The sequence below is a fragment of the Panthera leo genome, chromosome D1, assembly GCF_018350215.1.
Source record: "Panthera leo isolate Ple1 chromosome D1, P.leo_Ple1_pat1.1, whole genome shotgun sequence".
Taxonomy (NCBI): Eukaryota; Metazoa; Chordata; class Mammalia; order Carnivora; family Felidae; genus Panthera; species Panthera leo.
In genome coordinates this window covers 49779932-49787031 of record NC_056688.1, presented here as the reverse complement: position 1 = coordinate 49787031, position 7100 = coordinate 49779932, and the positions used below count along the sequence as shown (strand labels likewise).

Sequence of the window (7100 nt, the reverse complement as noted above, 5' to 3'; positions counted from 1 at the left end):
TTAACAGAGAGTTTCAGTTTTGCAATATGAAAAAGTCACGGACATCTGTTGCACATCAGTTTGAATATACTTAACAGTAGTGAACTGTACCTTTTAAAACTGTTGATGGGAACCTGGGTAGCTCAGTCGGTTAAATGTCTGACTCTTGATTTTGGCTCAAATCATTATCTCAGGGTCCTGAGATCAAGCCCCACATTGAACTATGCACTGGCATGGAGCCCGCTTAGAATTCTGTCTCTCCTTTTCCCTTTGCCCCTCTGCACTCTCACACACATGTGTGCTCTCTCTCTCTCTCTCTCTCTTTCTTAAAAAAAATGGTTGAAATGCTAAATTTAATGTTATGTGTTCTTTACCACAACTAAAAATTTAAAACAAAACCTTCTAAACTCCTTTCTGTGACCTCCTTCTTTGCAACTACTACTAGGACAGATGAGATGGGACTCTCCCATACTCAACAAGTTTATAAATTCAGTTCTGTATCATCAGCAGCCTTCCCTCATGATTTCTGGGGGACTTAGTGTGCCATGTACACCCCGCAGGTCACAAGTCCACAAATATAGTGCTCAAGAACATAGGCTTTGAAGACAGACACATTACAGGCCCTTGAAGTTCTGGCATTCACTAGCTGTAAAATTTGGGGAAATGTATGAAACCTCTCTGATACTTCCTTCTTCACATGGGGACAGAATAAGAGTGCTTACTGCATAGGGTCATCGTGAGTATTAAGTATGATAATAAATGAAAGTCTGGCATAGTGCCTGGCACACAGTAAGATGGTGCTTAATAAATGTAGCTTCTGATAGTGCTCTGTGCCCATTGATACCATTCCTTCCACTACTCCATCATTCTGAGTGAAAAGTGGGAAGGATTCCTGCCCCCTCCATCTGATGCTTCCTTTCTGTTTATTTCCTAAACTACCATTTATCAAGCTCCTACCAAGTGCCAGGCCCTGGGCTAGGCATTGGGAGTGTGATACACAAGTGCTACATCATAAATGAGTTTCACCTCTGGTAGCAGAGTGAACATGCACTCAAATAATACACAAAAGTAAACTGGAAGTGTGAGGTGAAGTGCTGAGAGTGAAGGGAGCACAAAAACATCTACCGTCAGGGTTCCAAATTAAAACACAAGTTTTACATTTGTTACATATGTGCAATAACTAGTTCCAACATGTGAGAGCGCTGGCATATACTGGGCACTCAATAAATCTTAGCTTCCTTTTATTTTAAGATACTTAGAAGCTTTGTTCTGCTTCTTTCAATATGTTATTATCCATAAATCTACTAGAGTCACAAGTTATAATAGGTAGAATATCCTACAAGAGAAAGTCAGTGACTAGAATGTTGTAAATTTTTGTTCTAAAATTTCTGTTTATTTCTGGAGGTCAGAATCCCAAGGGATAAGCAATGTAAAATTAAATAATATAAAATTAAAGAGGATAATGATATGTAAGCCTCTATTACTGTAATGGTATGTAATAAGAACTTAGCAAACTTGATTTTTATTTTCCTCACTTGCATTTGCTTTAGATGCTGTACAAAACAATGTAAAATAAATTCTCAATATATCTTTGTCTTTGAAATCAATCAATCAATCAATCAATCACTGTGTTACAGAACTGTTTTAAAACCCCATCTGCAGGAAAGTTAGTAGTGGTTGTAATAATAATAATAATAATAATAATAATAATAAATTGTTTTATTGTGGGAGACTGAAAATAAGCTGGATAAAGGGTCTAAAGACAGAATCCATTAGCTTTGTTTCTTCTTCACAACACCTCTGGCCTTTTAAAAATAATTCCACCACTTCAGATCCTTTTTGAGAAGAGGATCCAGAAACAGAGTACAATTAGTCTTGAGACTTTCCCTCTCTTTTCTCCAAAAAAAGAGGGAAAAAATTAAATCAACTTACTATATGCATGGTACTAAATATTTTTACATCTAATATCCCATTCTCCTCAGAGCATCTCTGCAAAATGAAACTAGTGTTCTCATTTTCCAAATGACAGACATGAGACTCAGAGATGTTCTACAACCTGCCTTGAATCACACAGCTGGTAAGATTCCAGGTCTGTGTGACCAGCAATCTGGTTGTTAGTTCAAATTTCTTACCCTGGCAGGAGCTGTGACAGCTCCTTAACTGTTTTATTATTCTCAAATTATCCAGAAGGATGCCGGATCCAAGTATAACTTTTTCTGGAGATACTTAAAAATTGGAAAGCTGCAACAGGTACTGATCTGAATAATCTTGACTTTGAAAGCTTCTCAAGTTCTTGTAACTAAACAGATCACAAAAGAAAAGCTATCATAAATATTGCAGCAAGTTAAACTTTCTTTGGAGAAAGTTTCTGAATTCCATGTCTATGAATATCAAAGAAATAAGAATTGCAAGTGGGTATCCATATAATGCTGTGTTAACATTCACTGCTCATTCTCCCTCCTGCTTCAATGGTGGAAAAGATTAATATATCATTCAGTTAATACAAAGTGTAATTTATTTCCAGAGTGCTATGTTTCCTTTATAGCATCAAATCTGGCAGCTCTACACAAGTGCTGTTCTGTCAAGTGGAATAACGCTTTCAATGAACTTGTCTCTGGAATATCAAATGTGTAATCTGCTGCACAACATGCAATCCTACTGCTCAAGCCCTCATCATCTAGTCTACTGGCTTCCACATAAAAAAAAAAAAAAAAAAACACTCCAAGGCCCTGACCTCAATAAGATGCGAACCAGCCACCAGAATCTACAAGATTAGTTCTAGTTTGTTCAAGTCCCATTCTGCAATTCTGCTTCTGTAACCACTGAGCATAAAGAGGGTAGGAATATTTCACAAACCCTAAAGTACTCTGGCCCTGGACAGACAATATTCTACAGAACAATGAGATTTATATTGCTTCTCCCAAGAAGAGTGCATTCCCATGGAATCCTAATACCCTCTCCTGGGACCCTCATTGGGTAATGCTTAGATGCTCCAAAACCTACACCTTGGCCAGCAACTAGGTTTTGCCGTTCTGTCATACTGCCCCAGTACTTTAACAGAATTTTATCCAGCTAGACATCATGCTTCTAAGAAACAACAAAGGCAACTCAAAAATATCTACTTTGCTAGTAACAATGAGCCCAGACCCTTTCCTTCCATGAATTCATTCCTGGGCTGCTCTTTTCTGATCTTTTTCCCCTTTAGCTACCACAAGACCTCAAGATTTACTTGTGGCTCCCAGAACATGAACTTTGTGTTTCTGTCTCATCTCTCCCAGTGTAAACTCAGGTTCACCTAAAGACTGTGTGAATTTGGCTTATCCAATTCATTTAACAAAAAGAATACTTATATGTGCCAGCATTATTCTAGGTGCAAAGAATAACAAAGAAAGTTATATAAAGTGATAGATGCTAAAAAGAAAAACTAAATCAAGAAAGTAGATGGAGAATGATAACTCAAATGCAAACAGGGTCATCAAAGAAGGCCCCACTTTGGAAGTGATATTTTAGCAAAGACCTAAATGAAATGAAGGAGAAGGCTGCTAGTTGAGCTGCCTCAGGTAAGAGTAACCTGCCAGATGTAACAGTCATGGAGAACATGAATGATAGAGTCAAGTGGGTCTATCTCTTGCTATTTAAGAAAGGATCAACATATTGCTTATTACTTATTTTCTCTGAGCCTCAATGTTTTCAACTATAAAAATCTCAAAGGAATTTTTAGTTTCAGTGAGATAATATACATAAAACTCAAGTCACTTCATTGCAGCTCAATCAGTGTTATTTAAATAGATAAATGATATATAAGTAGACAGAGAGATGGGGAAATTGACAAGAGAATATGGTAAAGTAGAATAGGATTAGATAGGACAGAAGAAGATGCAACAGGGCAGGAGAGCTCAAGATGGCCACATGGGTAGTTAGAGAGATAATATCCATATAGGCCCAGAGAATCCAACCTTACTACTTAGCCCCCACTTAACTGGGGCACCTAGCTACACAATCCATAACGTAGTCTCCTGATTTGTGTCCTAGACATAGCTCTAACACTAAAAATTAGTGTGACTTTGGATAACTCATCCAGTACTTTTGAGTTTTATGTTCCTCATCATTTAAAGAGACCAAAGCACACTAAATAATTGTTATGGCTTCTTCAGGTCTGTTACTATATGTTTCAATAACGCCCAAAATTTATTTTTATGGGCTTTACCACAGTTAAATAAAGGAGTGATATTTACACAAAGGGATATAGGTTTTGTCATTTCTTAAAAATAGCAAGAAACAGTCTCCAGAATATATCATGTTAGGCCACAAAACAAATCTCAATAAATTCAAAAAAGACTAAAATAACATTATGCATCTTTTCCAACCACAACAATATGAAACTAGAAGTCAATCCAAGAAAAAATTTGGACAGAACACAAATACATGGTGGCTAAATAACATACTACTAAAAAATGAAAGGGTCAACCAAGAAATCAAAAAGGAAATAAAAAAATACATGGAGACAAATGAAAATGAAAACATAATAGTCCAAAATCTTTGGGATGCAGCAAAAGCTGTTTGTTCTAAGAGGGAAGATTATTGCAATAGAGGACTCCATCACAAAATAAAAAAAAAATCTCAAATAAACAAACTTTGTATATATCTAAAGAAGCTAGAAAAAGAAGAACAAACAAATCCAAAAGCCAGTAGAAGTAAGGAAATAATAAAGATTAGAGCAGAAATGACTAAATTAAACAAAAGAACAGTTCAATCAAACCAGGAGCTGGTTCTTGGAAAAAATAAAATAAAATTGATAACCATTTAGCCAGACCCAACAAAGAGAGAGAAAGGACTCAAATAAATAAAATCAGAAATGGAGGAGAAATAAGACAAGGGCCAAAGCATGGCAGAAAAGGCTGAAAAGAGTGTGAAGATTGCTCCTGGAGCAGTTGTGTATATAGAAAGTGAAATTTGGGGCGATATTACTATAGGACCTAGGACAGTGATTCACTCTAAAGCATGAATTATTTCAGAAGCTTGGCCAAGAGTGATCGGTGAAGGTAATTTAAAAGAAGAACAAGTGTGCAACTACATGGATGGAACTAGAGGGCATTATGCTAAGCAAAACTAGAGAAAGACAAATCTATGACTTCACGCATATGAGGACTTTAAGAGACAAAACATGTACATAAGGGAAGTGAAGCAAAAATAATATAAAAACAGGGAGGGGGACAAAAATATAAGAGACTCTTAAATATGGAGAACAAACAGAGGGTTACTGGAGGGGTTGTGGGAGGAGGGATGGGCTAAATGGGTAAGGGACATTAAGGAATCTACTCCTGAAATCATTGTTGCACTATACGCTAACTTGGATGTAAATTAAAAAAATAAATTGAACAATACTGTATTATAAAACTATAAATAAATAAATAAATAAATACATAAATAAATAAACTAACTAAAAAATAAAAGAAGAACAGGTGCTTATCATAAATGCTTACCCTAATAATATCACCCTTGATGCTTGAAGATCCAAAGCCGAAACCTATGATCAATGGCAACAATAATGTGTTTGACGTTAGCTGTTATTTCCAAACCATGAAAATGGGAGACAATGCAATTGAATCAAAAGCATATGTGGGCAGAAACATAATATTGACAAGTAGTTGCATCATTGGGGCTTGCTGCAACCTGAATACATTTGAGGTCATCCCTGAGAATACAATGATCTATGTATGGTACAGACTGCCTTCGTCAGGTGCAGACTAACCGACCACAGCCCCAGACACTACAGCTGGATTTTCTGATGAAAATCCTGCCCAAATACCACAACCTAAAGAAGACTATGAAAGGAAGCTCAACTCCAGTTAAGAACTAAGAACGACATATGACGTCAAGATAACAGTTTGTTATATTTTTGAAAGGGCCACAGTGTTTATGCACTCTTACCAATTCACAGAATAATATATGTTGACTTTATTTTGTAAAATTGAGTCAGAGAGGAAAGTAATGGATTTTCCTTGTAACTGTCCTATATAATTTATATAAAATACATTACTTTCTTCTATCCTTATTGCTTTCCTGAGAATTTACAGATTTGGTTCAATTTTCTTTTGTCATATAAAATGTTGGCTATGCTTTTGGTTGTATAAAAGACTCCCTGTGATAAGAAAGGGCATATTATTATGTATTTCTGTTCTAGCATAAACTATACTAAATAAAAATGCTAATGACAAAAAATAGAAATAAAAACCAACACCACAGAAATACAAAGGATTATAAGAGAATACTATGAAAAATTATATGCTCATCAATTGGACGATGTAGAAGAAATGGATAAATTCCTAGAAACATATAACCTCCCAAAACTGAGTCAGGAAGAAACAAAAAATTTGAGCAGACCAGTTACTAGTGATGAGATTGAATTGGTAATCAAACAACTTCCAACAAACAAAATCCAGGACCAGATGGCTTCACAGGTAAATTCTACCAAATATTTAAAGAAGAGTTAATGCCCATCCTTCTCAAACTATTCCAAAAGATAGAAGATGAAGGAAAGCTTCCAAATTCATTCTATGAGGCCAACATTACCCTGACATCAAAACCAAAGACACTAAAAAACAGGCTGGTATCTCTGATGAACACAGGCGCAAAAATTCTCAGCAAAATATTAGTAAACTGAATACAAAAATACATTTTAAAAAGCCATTCACTAAGATTAAGTCTGATTTATTCCAGGGATGCAGGTGTGAATCAATATTTACAAATCACTCAATGTGATACATCACATCAAGAGAAAGGATAAAAATCATAGATCATCCCAAGGTCCCAGGGTGGCTCAGTCGGTTAAGTGTCCAACTCTTGATTTTGGCTCAAGACATGATCTCACAGTTGGGATCATCTCAATAGATACAGAAAAAGAATTTGACAAATACAACATGCATTCATAATAAAAGCTCTCAACAAAGTAGGTTTGGAGAAAACATATCTCAACCTATTAAAGGCCATGTATGAAAATCTACAGCTATCATCATCCTCAATGGGGAAAAACTGAGAGCTTTTCCTCTAAGATCAGCAATAAGACAAGGATGTCCACTCTCACCATTTTTATTCAACATGTTACTGGAAATCCTAGCCAA

At 35.9% G+C, this 7100-nt stretch overlaps 1 pseudogene; it reads left to right on the top strand.

Annotated features, from left to right (window-relative positions):
- The first annotated feature begins 4864 nt into the window (after positions 1–4864).
- Positions 4865–5839, top strand: LOC122200102 (annotated as a pseudogene).
- The last annotated feature ends 1261 nt before the right edge of the window (positions 5840–7100 follow it).